This window comes from Corvus cornix, chromosome 11, assembly GCF_000738735.6.
Source record: "Corvus cornix cornix isolate S_Up_H32 chromosome 11, ASM73873v5, whole genome shotgun sequence".
Lineage (NCBI taxonomy): Eukaryota > Metazoa > Chordata > Aves > Passeriformes > Corvidae > Corvus > Corvus cornix.
Genome location: NC_046341.1, coordinates 3,298,212 through 3,316,351, shown reverse-complemented (window position 1 = coordinate 3,316,351; position 18,140 = coordinate 3,298,212). Strand labels below are relative to the sequence as shown.

The 18,140-nt window shown below is 44.1% G+C and overlaps 2 long non-coding RNA genes across 2 annotated transcripts in view; one reads left to right on the top strand and one right to left on the bottom strand.

Annotated features, from left to right (window-relative positions):
• Window positions 1-7,399: 7,399 nt before the first annotated feature.
• Window positions 7,400-18,140, bottom strand: part of LOC104691838 — a 14,021-nt gene continuing 3,280 nt past the window's right edge. Inside the window, exons 2-3 of the long non-coding RNA XR_752274.3 lie at window positions 12,845-13,067; window positions 7,400-10,326 (exon numbers count right to left, since the gene is read on the bottom strand). This is a non-coding gene — a long non-coding RNA (uncharacterized LOC104691838). The remainder of the gene's footprint in view (window positions 10,327-12,844; window positions 13,068-18,140) is intronic.
• LOC120410597 overlaps window positions 16,014-18,140 on the top strand; it is a 12,524-nt gene continuing 10,397 nt past the window's right edge. The window contains exons 1-2 of the long non-coding RNA XR_005602899.1: window positions 16,014-16,421; window positions 16,526-16,591. This is a non-coding gene — a long non-coding RNA (uncharacterized LOC120410597). The remainder of the gene's footprint in view (window positions 16,422-16,525; window positions 16,592-18,140) is intronic.

Below are 18,140 nucleotides of genomic sequence, written 5' to 3'. Positions count from 1 at the left end.
CAAGGAATGAATGCTCATAATTCTGCCAAACACTCAGTAATGAGGATTTCAGCTGAGCATTTCCAGCTTGTTCCTCCCAGTTCCAGCTGGTCAGCCAGTACCTGAAGCATATCAGTGGTTCCTGGAACCACACCAGGAAGGCTCAGCACACACCAATATACAGAGCACAGACTGAAGAACCCCTTCAGATAAACCCTCTGGAGTTTTTTTGAGGGGGAAAGCAGCGGGTGGGTTTTTTGTTGTTGGTTGAAGGTTTTTTTTAATGAAGACTCAAATATGAGGCAACAGCCTAAGGAAACTGTAAGGCAGATCTAGTGGATCTCCCTGGGGACATCAGCTGAGTCAACATTAACTAAATTTACATGACTTTCTTCCACATCTTGATTTCAGTCTGCTCTGAGTGTGAGATGGTTCCCTTCCCTGTTGTGTCACTTGTCTGGTTTGTGTTCTTATCAAAATCATTTTACTCATCCTTCAGCTGGTGCTTGGGCTTTATCTGGCTCTTTCACCTGCTGTCATTTATCATATTTTTCATATGATCTGAGCTCCTGGGACATTCCTGGACAGGCTCCCTTCACCAGTCAGGAAAGAGCTGGAAATCAGCAAAGCTGGACCAACATTTCGGGAAACAAAGAAATGAGTGTAGGAAGGGTTCAGAAGGGAAACAGCGGCCAAAACCCCAGATTTGAAGAAGGATGGGACAGGAAGTGGGAGGGTGGCTGGAAGGAAGAGCAAAGCTGCTGCTGTTAGAGGATGTGTCAGCAGAGCATGAAAAAGCGGGAAGTGGAAAGGTGGAGTGTCAGTGGGTAAAAGAAATGAGTAGAGGATGAAGCCGCGAGTAGAAAGGACACGGCCTGGGACTGGGAACAGGAAACAGCACAAAGCTGCTGCCCAGAGGAAACAGGCAAAATTCCAGTGTCATCAGCACCCCAGCCATGCTGACCTTCCCACTCTGCCTCCTCTCAGTGTCCCAGCTACAGTGAGCTGCAGCCATTCACAGTGAAACCCCCCTGGTTTACACCAGGGCACAGCCACGGAGCCGTGGCATTTTCACTGTGCAGTAAAATCCACTAATTGTATATGTTTGACTATGTAAGTCCTGTTCTTTGCTTTCACACAGGCACAGCTGCTGTTTTAAGCAGTCAAACAAATTGAGATGCACAGAACGGGCCAGATCATTCCCCAATGCATTAAACATGGATGAACTTGACCTAAAATCTTTTAAAATTGCACTAACTTCCCTCTGTTGCTAGCAAAAACGTGAATTACAAATGCTGGAGCCAGCTGAGGCCACCAATTCCTTGAAACAAGGACATTATACACTTAAAACTCTTTGGGATAAGCACAAGAATGATTGCAGTCTTTAGCTCAGTAGCTTGAATAAAGCACTCCTGGGATTTTGGGGAGGACTTGGTGTTACTGTGCTGTGTTGCTGCAGCCACTCTGTGAGTGCCTGAACCCAGAGCAGAGCCCACTGTGATATTTTCCAGAGGTGTTACGAGAATTAAGGAGAGATTATAACATCACTTTTGACTGGCTTCCCGAATAGTTTCATTAATTGTTTCAGGGTGTGAGTAAATTAAGCAGATTAACTAGGGATTTTTTAATTTCCTTGTATTTCAGTGGAAAGAAAAGTAGGAAACCCCCTTGCAAATTAATCTGCCATGAACTCAGTGTTTCTTACCATAATCATTTTTTGCTTCTTTTCACTTTTTTCTTTGGGTTACTTTCATGCTTCTGTCTTGGGAAATTTTTAGAGGTAGAAGGCTCCTGATCTGCCAGGATTCATGTTCTGCTGAGCCCCTTTTTCTGTGTTAGCACAGACTGGAAATGACCTAGGCAGCCTGGGATAGGCAACAGTTTCTGAGAGGAACTGAGAAAGAGGAGAGGGACATGGATACTGAAGCAAATAACCACAACACGGTCAAAAGGCCAGTGTGGCAGCCACCCTTGAGTGTGGGATAGGAGAACTTTTGTCCATCTGTATCATTGCTTTAATCTGTGATTTTAGCATCACCCTCTCCTTCCACCTCTGCACTCTGAAATGAATGTGAAATACCACCCTTGCATCAGGAAAAAGAGCTGAAGTGCTGAGGAGCTGAGATATCTCCAGATCAAAACCTTCTCCTTGGGGCCAGATCTAGAGACTACAGAAGTCCAGACAAGTCTCATGAATTCCAAAAAGATCCAGTAAAAACTCAAATATGAATATGACAAGCTGGGGGAAAAGGCACTCCGCCTTTGAATAGTGCCAGGAAGGAATCATCATTCAGAGAAAGAAAATCTACACCTTCTCCTTAGATCCATGCCTGACACACAGTGGGCATGTGAAAGAGAAAGGACACACAGCTCTAGTACACACTACAAAAACAATTTTTCCCCTGCCCACAAAAGGCATTTTCGCTGGAGGGAATATTTCTCTCCCATTCATTGTTTTCCCACCAATAAAAACCTGGTTAGTTTTTAGGATTTTTGGCAGTCTAGCTCGAAAACTGAAATCTGAAATGAGACAATTCCAGTTTTTTTTTTTTTCCACATCTTCTGGTCTTTCGTGTCAGAAGTCCATAAAATCCCCAGATGTTGGAGTTCATACAGAAGATACAGGTATTTGCTGTGCCGTGCAAGAAGCAGTGAGCAAATACAGTGAGTTACCATAGAGACAGCACATTAACAGAACTCTTTTCCTTATTCCTACCAATGATGGAGAATTAAAGCCAACACCTTTCCCGTTCTTTCCCCTTTTGTAGCACACAGATAAGGTGCTGAATTGCTGGTTCTGTCCTGGTGTTTGGGATCAATGAACAGCCCGTTCCGTGCGTTTTCCTCCGAGCTGCTGAAATGCAGACTCACTCCCACCCCCCCTGGGCTTTAGCAGAGTTCCCACCTCAGCTCTCCCCGCTTTGTTCCTCAAACCATGCTCACACAATTTCCTGTTTAGAAGCAAAAAGGGGGTTAAAGAGCTCTTGGTGCTTCCTCTTGTAGCTCAGTGCAGTTGTATCTTCCCCAGAAGCAGCTGACAGTCAGGATATTTCTCTGATAGGTACTTGAGCTATTTTTCCACATTCTCATCAGTTCAGATGGCTCTTTGTGAGAGCAGTTTCAAACCCTAATTTCAAGTGGCTGAAAAATAATCAGATAAAATAGGTTCTTTGAGTTGTAAAAGCATTAGCTGAGCAGGCTTGGTTCAGTGTCAGTGAAGCACAAAGCACAAGGGGCAGAGCTAATACCCGAGAAAATCTCTGTGAGCTCTGTAAAGGAGGGACAAGAAATCTGAATCACAGTTCTGCAGACGCTGCTGTTCCCTTGCTGTATTTTCTGAACTTCTCTGAGGTCTAAAAAAGGGTTCTGATACTTATTAACTCCTTCAATTTAAACGTTTGTTGTTTTATTGAGTTCAGAGGTGGAAGTTGTGCAGATAAAACCCTTTGGTTTTTCATTCCTGCTTTCTGTTTGGAGAAATTGAAGTGTCACAGTGACCAGGGTTAACAGATGCACCAAAAGGTCAGCAAGACACGTCACATGTGAGCAATGAAAACCAAATCTTTCTCTGATGGGTTTGACTGAAGTCTTTCCAAGATGGCAAGACAGAAGAGAAGCTCTGGAGAAGCAAAGAGGGAGACTGAGAAGAAAACAAGTTTTTAAAATGCACAGGGAGGTCAGTGGGTGCAGGTGACAGAGGTTTCACACTACAGGAGCCCTCAAAGGCCTGGCTGCAAAAACTGCTGAGTGAAGGCAAAACCCCTGTTCCAGAGTTTATTCCTTCCTCCCAAGATTGATTATGTCCAGGAGATACAGGGACATAAACCAAGGGACATTGTGGTGCCCCTTTTCACCACCTTCAATACCCCCTCCCCAATGTCAACACCTACTCTGAACCCATTTTCTGCTCTATATTATTTTGTCACTAATTGCACAATAATTCTTCAATTACTGTGGACTAGAGAACAGGGAAATCCATCTGTCGAGTGCCCTGTGTCCTTATGACTCTTCCTGACCTGAATTTGGAAGGGCTTCACTTTGCACCTCCTTTCCACTCCCTCGGGGCATTGACTGCCAGGCACTAAGAGATTAAATTGAAGCTCCGAGCCCTGCCCTGTCTAAATCCCAGCAATTCATGGGCTGGCAGAAGGCACAGATGAGCCACATATGAAGCAGCATCTGAATCAGGCTGTAATTTGCAGCCCAGGATGTTCAAGTTGTGAAACCAGAGCTGTCTGCCTACATATGCAAGGCCAGAAACTGGTGATGTAAAATTCCCTTTCTGCTCAGACAAAAGCAAGCTTTGGATCCCAGAGGATATCTTTAGGATGAGACTGGGATTCTGAATTAAATCCTGCCCCTTTTGTCCTCACCTGGGCAGTCAGTGGGATTTGTACAGTGGGATAAAGAGCAGCACATGACCCATGGTCAGAAGGACCCAGCACCCAGGTGTGTTGATGAGTCAGGAGTGGTGTCTGGGATTTATTCTTTTTTAATGTATATATTTCCCCTGTAACTTTATGATTCTGTTGACTTTTCAAACACAGTAATAAGCACTTCTACATCTTCAAAGTGCTTGCAGATACTATCTCACTTAATCTCCCAGGGAAGGAACATAAGAAAACAATCAGTAACAGATAAGTAAATGATTTAACTTTGTAAAAGAACTTAAAGCTTATGAGGAATTAAAGACCTGATGTCAAGCTAAATCAAAGCAATGGAAATGAGCTGGAACTTGTATCCTCCCAAGGTTTCTGGTATCCACTCTGTGAGGATGGTCTGTGTGTGGAGTCCCTTGTCTGGTGAAAGGGCAGAAGAAAGACGGAGTTACACAAAGAGCTGAGCTGACACCCCTGGGGAAAAGGACTCCATTGCCAGCAGGATGGTGGGGCTGCAGTAGCAGAGAACTTCTCTCCCTCCAGCCCCTTGCCGTGACCATTTGAGCCCTTCCACCAGGGCAGCAGCTCGTGGCTCTCTTGGCAGGTGCCTACGTTGCCCTGGCCAGAGCTGGGCCTGCTGCAGCCAATGCCACTGTGCTGGGAATAAATGTCACATGCAGGAATAAATTAGAGCTGGGAGTGCCCAAATCCCAGAGGAGCACCCAGTTTGTGAATTAACACGGTTCCTCTCACAAAGATTCTGGCTTGTTTTGTTACACGGGAGGCCAGCTGGATGAAAATATTTCTTTTTGGACAGTAGTTGTAGAAGAATGGGAGGACTGGGGTCATAGAAAGCCAAAATCTTTGCAAGTGCCAAGTGCTGGCTTGAATGCACTTCTTTCAAGACCTTCAGCTATTCCCTGCATGCTGAGAAGCACTTTCTGAAGGGCCATTTTGAAGTGGTACAGCACAAAAAAACCATCCCTCCTTCAGAGAGCATGGAATACTAATTTAGGGTTGGCAAGTCGTGGGGGGAAAAAAAAGCTTGTCATGGTCCCCTTCCATGAGGATGTTTTTCTCCCGTCCTTTTTGAATTTAATATTGTGTCAAATTCGGGTTAAAGTGCTCTGTTTCCTCAGCTCTGCTCTGACTTTGATGCTGCTCAAGACCTTCCCCAATTCAGTGAAGGGAGCATGTAAGTAGGGCAGGCATGGTATCCACCCCAGCATCCTATACACTGCTGTGGACACTGGCACCAGTCAGGCATCACTGGGTTTGGGTCTGCCTGGCCAGCACATCCCAGTTAGACCCCAGACTGGCTTGGAAAACCCTGTTTTGTCACCTGCTCTGGGATGGATTTTTAGTGAGCCAACTCTCTGATATCAAACATCTGAGCACTGTTTGGGTGAGGGACCTCACTGCTTTAGGTCGGAGCCCTTATATGCTGACTGGATTGCTCGTGTTCAGAATTCATTTAGAGCAAGGTGGATTTGGAAAAAAAAAATGTAATAAATTTCCCGCACGGCTCCTCAAGCTTTACCCACCTAAAGTCTCCCTCTGTCCTTGTGGGACAGGTCAGGTCCCTTTGGAAGTACCTGATGTGCCTCAGTACCACTGCACCTGAGGCCAGTAAAAGCCCCCTGGGACTGAGAGCCCCCTTGGTGCAGAGCACAACCTGCCCTTCCCCACAGAAATCTCCCCAGATTGCCCCAAACCTGTTCCAACATTGCCTTGCTGACACAGACACCAGGAAAATCTAGACTCAGGTGCAAACTGGCAATAATTTCTGATCAAGGCTGGGTTTTATCTCATAATGATGGTTCATTACACTAAATTATGCCCTTAACGACATCTTTGAATCAGTTTCTTCTTTCTAAAGAATTAATTATGAAGACATTCCTGATTTGTGGAGCTTAAGTAGGAAAGTGCACCTACAGATATCATCCATCACTTGGGTTGTAGGATTATATATCAATCTTTTAGAGCCATGAAAACGTGTGGAAATTAGTGTGCAGTTGTTCTCTTGGAGCTCATCTCTACCAAACACAGGACAATCCAAATGCATGGAATGCCTGTACCTTGGAAAGGCTTTAAAAGTGCTGTGTCTGTAGTGGCTGGACCATAAAGTGTGTACTGAATCACTGTATAAAAAAAGATTCACTGCGCTCCTAGGCCTCCATAAATCTCCAGATATTTACAGGAACAGTTTCCTTTTTTAAACTTTAGAGTAGGGCTGGCTGATACCTGACATGTCCAAACCTTCACACAGACAGTAAAACTGATGTAAGAAGCAGGGACTTAATCCCTTTTTATGAGAAATACTGAAATGACTCTAAAGAGCTGTCATTGCCACAGTTGGTGTGACCTAGAGCTGAAGGTATATTCAAAAATCAATCAAACTACACAGAGCTTTTGGAGGGAGATCAAATGTGAACTGGTGTTTGGTTCATGTGCTGTGCATTTTCCAGATATGGGATAAATAAAAGGTTGAATGAGGAATGATCAATAAGATATTAAAGTGCAGGTACCCAACTAACTCACTAAATCCAAGGCTTTTGATAACATAATTATAACTTTGATGTTATAATCTTCTATCCTGCACAAGCAATGTCAGGAAACACAGATGACAACCTGGCATTCATTATATTGATCTGAATTCATACACAAAGTGTTTCAGGGCCTGTAGGTTTTTTGAGACGGATTGTACACTGAGATTAAAGAGAATGACCCTGAAAATGGTCGGGCAATGCAAGCATGCACTGCACACTTGGCTGTGGAAAAGTGATCCTGCATTTTTTATCTTTTCTTCTCTGGGAGAATTCCATTTTCACACCTGTGAGGTCAAGCCTGGAAATGCTTCCCAGTTCTGAATGGAACATACTGGAACATGTAGCTCTAATCTGCAGCAAGGCTTCTCTGCTCTTATCAGAGAGCCTCTTGTCAGACTGACATGGGACCAGAAGTTCTTGTTCTGAAATTCAGCAGAGCCACTCCCTGGCCTCTGGCATGACTCCAGTGTTCATATTCATGATCATGTATAGTTATTGCATGAATGATACATTTATTTACATAATTAATATCCACATATATAACCTGGAAGGAATCACAGAGAGCAGAATTGTATCATCCCAGTGTTTAAAGCCAGCTTTTGAAATTATATGTTGTGCATGAAGACATCCTGAGCTGAAAGCAAGGCTCAGCTTGGTCCGTCAGGCTGTGGCCTTGGCTTTGTCCTGCTCCCAAGGACAATTACAGGGCAGTCTGTGGCATCTGGGTAGGAATTGTTTGAGTTAAGAACTTTCTTTTCTTGATATAAATCAGAGCCCAGCTCTGACTTAGTTGCAGCAACTGCAGCAGAAATTCCCTTAACCCAGCAGAGCGTGGAGCACAGTTCAGTCCTGTTCTCTTCCATCTTGCATGTCCCAGTGTTACCACAGTGCCCCTGGGCCCTTTTGAAAAATACAGGAAAAAAACCCTCATTTTCTCCTTCAGCCTTTTAATTTTATTAAGTATGGGTTTTCTTTCTTCTCAATCTCATTTTCTCTTTTCCTTCCTCATTTCATCTAGGCTCTGTTTCATGTTGAATAAAGTACATCCCCTGTAACAGGCAATTTAATTGAAAAAGAGATAACACCTGCTTTATTTTTCACTTTTGTAGCAGTCTCCTTCAAGTAGGCAAAGGTTCTCTGCACTGTGTTCTGTAATTAACTTGTCTTTGAGTCAACCCATATGCTCAACTAATGCAAATTATTTTCTGGCTAAGATCATTTATTGGTTGAAAGAAATTTAATATTTTAATCAAAGTAACATTAAAAAGTAACTCAGCTGGTTTAGTGATTCTGAAACTTTGGTGATGGAAAATTTCCAAGGGATGTCAATGTTCAGGGAAAGTTTGATTGGATCTGAATGGGGTTGTGTTCTGCATCCTGCAGTTTTATATAAGCCACATTATATTTCATCTTCCAAAATATTCCATTCTGCAGTAGAAAGGATCTCAGGCCTTTCCAAATGTCTTGGAAAAGAATCCGGGGGAGAGATGGGAGAAGTGGCTTTTGTCCAGCTCTGACTACTTAGTCACTGGCTGGAAGGACACCAGTGGGAGACACGGGAGGATTAAAGAAACCTTTTCCAAAACAAGGCTTGTTTTAGTGTTTCCTGCCTCAGGCTTGAACCAGGGTAAATGTGGGAGCAGCAGCTGCAGCAGTGGAGCAGCAACACTGCAGAGTGGCTTTGTCAGAGAAGGGGGCTGGGGAAGTTTAGGATGCTCAGGATCCCGGTGAGAGCCTGCTCCATCCCCCTTCCCAGGTGAGGGTGGGATGGCCTCTCCATCATTCTGAGAGAATGAATATCCTCTCCTTGAAGCCTCGGGCCAGAAATTCAAGCCCCACCAAACTTGGTCCATATGTTCCCACAGAAAGTTCACATTTCAGCAATCAGGTGGGTTTGTTCCCAAAAAGAATACAGAGATTTGCTGTTAACTTCAGTGTGACCGAGCTTCCACTTGTAAATTGCCTTAAAATCTCCAGCACTTGGCTGAAGTTCATTTCTCTCACAAATCCCTGAGGTCATGATTCAACAAAACAATAAATCCAGCTTAAGGGCTCCTTGTGCCAGCACAGAAAAGTCATGACACAGAATCACATCACACAGAGCACTGATCCAGAGTGAGCAAACTTGCCTATTTGAATGTATTAAAAAGTAATGATAAGTTTATGTTGGACCAGAAGTTTCTGTCCTAATGAGGCATCTCCTGCAGCTACTGCTCCAGCATTTTTACTCTGGCAGAAATTGTCTGCCCTCTTCTAGGCAGGGAAAGTGGGAGTGAATGCTGTGTTCTGCACTCAGCACCTCACCAGAAACACCATCCCAAGCTGATTTCTGATCCACGTCCAGTGGGTGTTTCTGGCAGATCAGCAGAGCAGAGCTCTGGCATTAATGATCCCAGAACCAGGGCCTCGCTCCGGCAGCCTGGGAAAATGCTTGGAAGAAGCAGAAGTGCTCTTGCAGAGGCACTCAGAGAACATCAGGACACTCATTTCTCCTGCTCCTTCCACCAGGCAAGTCAGCAAAGCTGCAAGGGCAAATCATTGTGAAGAATTCTTCCTGAAGCACAGAAAGACTCCGGAGTCCAAGGAGATATCACCAAATGGGAAAGCAGCTGTGAAACATTCCAGCTGTGGCTGGAACGGGGAGCTGTTCCTCCTCAGTCCATCCCATGAAGATTCCCTCAGCTGGCCCCTGCCAAGCACTGGTAATAAATGACTGAAGTCAGGCCTGAAATAGTTTAAATTCTTTGTCCCAGCAAGGAGAAGCTCAGCAAATCCCGGAGATTCATCGTTAGAAGTTCCAAACTGAGCTCCTTTTGGGAAACAGGGTTGGTTCCTGATTGCAAATTTGCTTGAGCTTTACGGATATTTTTTTTTGGTGGCGTGAAGCCATCATACATTTACCTTAACTATTTCAACAGGACAATTTTTCTCTCTGAGTTATGTTCTTGTGTCATGAATTTTATTATCCATTTCCATCTGGGCACTTTGAATCAAGGAATAACTTCACTGACTGACACAGGCGCCAGGTGAGCCTTTCACACTAACTGGGAACATTCTTTGTGATCCCTTGACCATGCTGCTAAATCCTCCCAGGCAGAGAAATAGCAACTAAGACATCTGAGGTCACGTTCACAATAGCCAGAACAATCCCGGAGTCTCTTCCAGAAAACAAGGAATTGCAATAAACAAGGGAGAGGCTTCCCAGAAAGTCATTTCACAGTGAGCTCAGTCCATCCCGAGCTGCAGAGACTTGGAGCAATTTGTGGTAGCACTGCAGGCCATCCCTGATGGAGAGTGAACAGGGAGCTTTGCAAATCTGAAGGCTTTGGGTGACATTTTTAGGGCCAGAGTCCATTCTGAGCTCTGCTGTTATTCTCCTACAGCTGTTTTGGCTTTATAGCTGTTAAATATATTCTGTGCTGAAAGGGAAAAAATGGAAATTAATTCATTAGTGATAATGCTCATTGTTTTCTTGCACAGATTGTGTGCAGAGCACACAGCACAGTGCAGCCCCAAGACTTTACCCACTGGAGGAGGGCTCTGGGGAGGAGCTTTCCCATGCCATAACACTGACCCCCTGGAGCTCACAGGGTGTTTTGTTCTGCTCGAGCCAAGATCAGCTGGCAGGTAATGCTGAAGCCTTTCCAAAAGCAAACAGAATTAAATTGTGCAACAAAAGACACTCGTTCAATTTCTTAGAGTCAATCAAAATTGCAGAACTCCTGGAGTGGATGGATTACTGGCAATAAAGCAAAATCAGAGAGGCAGAGGGAAAAAAAAAAAGAGAATGACACCTGAGCACGTAAAAGAATCACAATGAAGATTTATTTGAGACAAATGGAAAGGAAAGATTACAGAAACACTGGGGTGGTCGAGACCTCGTTGCAGCCTACAGCTTCTTCCTGAGGGGAAGGGGAAGGGCAGGCACGGATCTCTTCTCTCTGGACCCGTGGCAGGACCCCAGGGAATGGCTGGAGCTGTGCCAGGGCAGGCTCAGGTTGGATCTCAGGGAAAGGTTCTTCCCCCAGAGGGTGCTGGGCACTGCCCAGGCTCCCCAGGGAATGGGCACGGCCCCGAGGCTGCCAGAGCTCCAGGAGCGTTTGGACAGCGCTGCCAGGGATGCCCAGGCTGGGGTTGTTGGGGTGCCAGGGCCAGGAGCTGGACTGGATGATCCTGTGGGTCCCTTCCAGCTCAGGATATTCTGTGAATCTATGAAAATTGCATCCAAGCTGGCTGTACTTCCTCTGAAACCCAGAGCCCCTAAAACACACATATTAACACCAAATCTGGGGGTCTTGAATGAGTCTCTGATCAATATTGGAAACACTAACTAGGAATCGATATTTTAGACATCTCCATGGAGATATTGTCATGGCAAATCAACAACTCCTAGTGTGTGACACACATTCATATTACTACCTCTAATTCATCCAAAATGTCCTTCCTCCATTCTTGCAACGTGCTAGAAAAAGCTGTCACATGTTGGATTGGATTCTAATTGCTAGCAGAATGCTCAGTTGTTGACAGATATGGCTTCCTGTTGGAAATAAATGTAAACCAGAATAGGAAAGCTGACCTGATCCAACTGAGGTCTTTTTGAGGTGAAAAATAGAACAATTACCGGATGCAAGTAGATAAATTTTTCCCTATGGAGCAAAAATTCTGTGGAACATGCTGATTTTGCAAACCTGAAACCTTCCCCTGGAATGTGTCAGTTCAGTTCAGCAGGGAAGAAAAAAAGATAAGTTGAATAGTTTACATTTTTTATAATAATTATGTACTGCTCTTTGAAGAATCAACAATAAAAGAAATGTCACTGCTAGGGCAAAATTTCTTATGCAAATAGTGTATCAAGATCAACTCAAAATGATTTGGTTGTGTAAAAAGTTATTTTGCTTTGTTGTAAGCATCACAACGTTTTGTGGGTTGTTTTTTCCTCTAAACAACGAGTATGTTCTGAAGTTGTGGCTGTGTTTAAAAACTTTCATCATTGGAAATAGAGTCAGAATAGTCAATATGGAATATACAGTCAATATAGAATATATGTCCTACTGCCCTGTTATCCTGTGGGTGCATGGGGCAGAGAGAGCAGGGTTGGTGAATAAACTGAAAAGACTTCCAGTTCCTGTTTTCTGGCACTTCAGGCTGCTGGACAGTACATGAGACCTTGAACACTTTTCGTTCTGTTGATTTTCCTGCCCCTGAAGTGACGTGAAAGCCTGAAGGTTTCCTGTCTGACACAGATTGCTCATCTGAGGGAGGGGGCTGAGGTTTCTGCTCAATGTAAGGCACAGCTGAAGAGAGAGGGGCAGCAGAACCAGGCTCAGGAGAGCCCAGCATCCCTGGTTTCCACAGGCACACACCAGCACAAGCCGGGCGCTCAGATCACTCAAGGGCCAGAAACTGGCACCTGCTGAGGGAAGGTGTCAAAATGTTTCTTCCTGGCTTTTAAAGAAATAAATTCTGAAGGCTGGAGAGAGCATGCTCAAGACCAGCACGACCAATAAATGAATGGCTCAAGGACCCAAGTGCCTTACATGAAGAAGGACAATTCTCCATGGCACAGAATAAAATGAAAGCCCCTACCAGAATGAGATTTTATATCGCATCCAGGCCCACTCAAGAGAGGAGTACATTTAAACACGTGAGGAGACACCGAGAGAGGGGATTTTCTGTTAAACTGGAGCAGACAAAGCAGGTTCCTCTGTTCCTTCCCCTTGGCATTGCCTTTGAGAAGTGCAGGAAGGCACACAGAGGAGCTGTAGCACGGGCTCCAGCTCTTCCTGAGGACTTTTAGCAACCAAATTAAGACCCTCAGACAGGTCAGAGTAGGTCCAAGGACACTACAGGGTCAGTGGGAATGGTGTGGAACAGAATAATGAAACTCAGAGGTCTCCAGATGAGTCTCAGTTATTGCCATAATCATATATCACATACCTCTGTCACTCTTGTGTGCTGCAGCAAAGAGAAAGGGACTGGAATGATCAAAAAGGAGTTTTCCACATCGAAATTCTCTTGTTCTGCTTCTTTTGAAAAGGACTGTAGGTATTGCATTATTTCCACCTTTGTAGAAATATTTTATCTTAAAAAGAGTCTTATTAAAGAGTCTCCTGCTGGGATTGACTTACAGAGGGGGGTTATCTGAGCACTCCAGAGGGCTCTGAAAATAGAAGAGGGAAAATGCTTCAGTGAGGGAGAAAAAATATGTCTGTTCATAAACGCTAATGTGAAATGTCCCAGTGTGTTGGAGACACAGAGAATTGTGGATATTGAATTAATTTTCTCACTAAAAATATTCTAGTCAGCTCCAAATAGTCTCCTCTCCTCACCTGTGTTTCCAAAAGCCTTCTAAAGATTTTATCTTTGAAACCAAATTTCTTTTCATCTTCTGCTTTATCTTCTCTGCTTTTGGGGGTAGTTTTTCTTTTTTAGTTTCTCTGCCAGGCTGCCTCACATGTAACCATTGCTGTGTCTCCACTGAAAACATGCACTGATTGAGGAAGAATCCCAAGGTAGGAACTAGCTCCTGAACAAGGAGCTCATTTTGAGGAACTGTGTTGAGAACTTGTGTTTTCATTTGTCTTCAACAGTTTGGGGACCCCTAAGTGATCCATAACCATATCAATGTCCAAAGAGATGATCACAGGCACTGAACCCAGGGAAAAGGTAAACGCTAGCTTAGGGGCTCTGCTTGTGTCCTCTGAATTCAGCTGCCTCTCTCCACTGATCCCTGTGTGAGCCAGAGGGAATAAAAGCTAGACAGGAAGGTGATCCAGCCTGTGCTGTCTTTTGTCCTCTGGTGCACTGGGATGTCCAGGTGTACAGGAAGTACAGGAACTCTGTACCTTCTCTCCTTTATCACCGGGGAGCCAGCAAATATAGAAAATGCTGCTTTTCTCCAAAGCCTTTCTCAGGCAAAGATTGATGACTGAAGAAAACAAAAAACCATCATCACTTCTACATTCTTAATTAACATCAAAAACGGCCTCCTTGTGTAGGATACTGTTCAAGGAGCTGCATCAAAGAGGAGATTGCAGCTACAGAGCAACCCCACCAGTGGAGATGGCCCTTTGTCAGTGTTAAACCTGAAATTAATATAAAACTGTCACACAGAAAAGAGGGGTAGAAATGCAACCACCCTGCAGTGATGAAGCTGCTGATGCCAGAGCAGTGGAATACATCCCTTTTAGGGATCATTTCTTCCCTTTTAGGGATCATTTCTTCCTGAGCTCACCAGCGTGGTGATCTTGCTGAGAAACACCATTTCCATTCAATAGATCCCCAGGATGCTGCCCAACCTCCAGCCACCCCTTTTGCAGCAGTCACTGCTTGAAAACCAGGTCTAGGACACCTGGCCTGTGCTCCAGATAAATCTGAGCTTGTTTTTAGCCAGCATAGCGGGGGAGCTCCAGAGCACCACGCATGGATCTTCGATGCTCTGTGCTTTTGATTTCTGATGGTGAAACCAAATGCACCTTCTGGTGTGAGGGGAGGTGGAGGAATGATAATGTTCTTTCTGAACCAAATTATCCTTCCTTTTTGTACTGAATTAAGGATACCATCTCACTGGAGGCTGAAAAGCTTTGGCTCCAGTCTGCACAGACACATCATATGTGTCTGCCTGTCCAAATATTTTACCCTGACATTTTACAGCAATATCTGGGCCTGTAAAAATGATGGCAAAAAGCCTATTGATTTCATCTGAACAGGAGCCAGTAGAAGCTGATTTTACCTGGACAGTGTTCTCTAACAGATGTAGCTCAGTAATAATTCATGTTGTTGAATCCAACATAAAAACATGAATGCACAATAAAAAGAAAAAAAAAATCACAGTTCTGAGTCTATTTTCCTCTCTGCTTAATCAGCAGGAAGAGAGAGAAGGAGCAGATGACCTGTAATAAAAGGTTTTTATCATTTTTTCTGCACTTCATTGTTGAAATGAAATCATCTTTCACCCTGGAAGAGTGAGAGGGTAACACAGCACCCTATTACTATTTATGAGACATTTTCTTCGGTGGTGCTTTCACCACACCACATTTGTAACTGTTGAAACATAATCTGGACCGGAAAGCCTGGTGGAGTGAGAAAGTTGTTGTTCTGTAGAAAAGGAGAGTGAGGTACAGTTTCAGTGCTGGGGTAACAGAGCTTATCTCAGATGACACCAGCAGAGGAGATGTTGCTGTAATTTCCTTGCACAAAGTAATTTGCAGAGGCACATTAATTAATCACTCCAGCAACCTGCAGCGTGTCCAGCCCCGGGGAAGCTGTGAGTGTGTGAGGAGACAGGCAGGAGTTCTCCAGTTCTGTCCTGGAAAATACCAGAGGTTCCTGGGAGAGTCTGGGTACTCTCATGTCCCTCAGGAATTTTCAGGGCTCCATGGAGGTTTACCCCAAACCCATCTCATGCTCCAATCAACATCGTACACCAGGCTGCTGAATGGGAGTTCTCTGTCCTTAGTGTCAAAGCTCTGAACATAAACTGTGATGTCTTTTCCTCCTTTCCCTTGCAATAGAGTAGAAGTGCAGATCTGGCTGTGGATTCAAATACTGAATTTCAGGCCTATCTATGATTTCTATTGGTCTGTCATGCTTAGAACATGAAAAGAGCTCTGTTTAATGAGAAAGTGGACTCTGTTTCTATTCCAGCTCCCAAACCCCTGACTCTATCTAGACCACATTTCACTGACAAAGAACCTTTCAAAAGCAAAGAATTTCAAAACTCACAGCTATGAATTGTCCGAGAATCTACATAGTAAGGAAGTCCCCAAATGATCTGTCCTCATTGCAGATTTGTTTGCTAGCTTGAATTTCTTGCTCCAGCAATGGGTCAATTTTCACACACATACAAGATGTTTTCTTTTCCCAAGTATGTGTGAATTTTGTGGAATTTTTTTAGGATACAGAAAAGCATATCTTTATTTTCAAAGTCTGACATGCCAGAAACAGTTGCTTTGAAAACATCCTCACCTCTAATGTGTTTTTCATTAGGAGTATGTACTCCCAAACTGAAATCAGTACCAGTTTTCAGGATGCAATCCAGTGTGTTCTTGCCTTGACATCTGTTGCTAAAAACAATGTAGTAAAATGTGACTTTGGAAGAATTATTTGTGTATATTTGAGAAGAGCTGTAACTGGGTAGTAATTCTGACAACCTGCTCATAAAGGCAGAGCTGTACTCAGTTCAAATCCTGAACCCAGCAAAAAGGAGCAAGATGGTTATTGCTGGCTCACTCTTGCAGATCAGATTTACAAGTTGCAACCAAATAAAAGAAAGAAGTGTCAGACTGGCACGGAAGTGTCACCAGGGAGCAACCTTGGGAACAGTTAAGCTCGGAAGCTGTTTTGTTGTTTGTTGTGATTTACATTTCCAATAAAGCTAAACCCCAGCAGGATTTTGGCCTGTGTGTGGTGTTTGCAAGCTGGTGAAAGCAGAATGGGGACTTGCTCCACTAAGCAGATCTTAAACTCACCAAAATATATCCTTGTGGAATGGAAAGCTGAGAGCTGTGCACTGGTATTAGGGATAGTTGCATTACCAGGGCAGTAATTAATTGGCAGTTACCCTGACTGGATTCTTCTGACCTTAGTTTGATATTTATTCATTCTCATTTTGCACAGGATTTGCCATGCAGAGTAACCAGTGAGCACCTCTTCCCCTGCCCTGGTGTGCTGCCCAAGGGATGGGTAAGTAACTCTCATTCTTTCTGCAAACAGAGATCAGCTTGCTGAGAACAGTTTAAAGCCTTGAATGGAAAAGACAGAAAATTTAGCAAAAATTTCACTGCTTTTACTTCAGTTTTTGAGCACTGTGCCCTCCTGCCTTGAGTGCAGAGTCCCAGTCTATGGTGTCCGGAGCAGGAGTGTAACCAGAACCCCTCACCAGCTCTGCAGACACTGGGGTGGCTGCTCTCCTTTGTGCCTCTGTTAACTGAAGGATTTCTCATTTCTCACTGCTTATCCTGTTCAGAGACTTTCAGTTTCTATTCACCTGCCAAGAGGAACACTCAGTGATGTGCAAGCAGGTTCTGAGCTGTTTGTCTGGGGTGCAGCATGTGCCAGGAGGGCAGAGCTGGGGGCCACCAGTTCCATACCTTGTTTTAATCTTACATTTCTGCAACAGCTCTCTCCCAGCACATCTTGCAGACTCTTTTCTAAATTTCAGTCCAACATGCACTAAAATCAAACTTTCTTGGTTTCTTGCCTGGTTTACATTTAAGGGGATGAGCTTGTGCTGGTTTGATTTAATACCACATCAGTTCTAAAGTACTTCTCCCACTGGGAGACTTCAGCTCTTCTGGCTGTGCTGAAAGTAGCATTTGGCATAAGCCATAAACCCTACTTCAGACAGCTTAATCTATTCAAAATGGGCCTGAAAAGGAAAAAGAGCACTACAGCAAACAAAGGTTTGTGTATCCTTATTTAAGGCTGAGAATCCTATGGCTCTGAGAGATGAGTTTTGCCTTTGGATCCCTCTAACACTTTAAGACACTTCTATTCCAGCTGTTTGCCCAGACTGGAGCAGAGCCGGCTCACGTTTGCCGTGCCACTGAAAATGCATCTGAGCTCTGTGAGAATGCACTTTGAATCATCTCTTGTATTATTGTGCCTGAGACAGGGAAAATGCTCGAAGTTCCTAAGGGAGCTGAGATCAAATCTAATCATCTGTGCACTGCAGACAATTGTAGTTCCCATTTGTTAAATCCAATTGTTGGTGCTTCATTCAAGCATCTGCTGAAGAGAGTTCTTGCTTTTCACTGTAGTGAAAACGTGAATCAGGCAACTGTTTTGTTTCTTCCAGAGGTTAATCACCTTCTCTTATAAAAAGTTTGTGTCTATTTTGTTGCTTCAGTTAATCTGTCTTCAGCCTTTTACCACCGATTCCTGGTCTGTCCTGCTGTTCTCAGCTGCAAGACACCAGTTCAGCTCCAAGTAAAATTCATCTTCTCTCCTCACCCCCAGCCTGAGTCCCAGTTACAGCCTGGTGTCCCACCCCAGTAGGTTTTAATTGGATAAAATTGTAAGTTAAATCTCCTCTACATCCCAGGTCAGTGATTCTCAGAATATTCCACTCCATTCGCTGCAATTAAATCAGCAGCCAGGGCAAAAAGTGCTCAATTTATGACTGACTCCTCCGTGCACCCGTGTAATAATCCTCAGATAAACTGATCATGGGATTGTACTGCTTAAAGCCAGTGTTTATCTTTCCAAGCACTTAAGGCATTAAGTGTCAGCA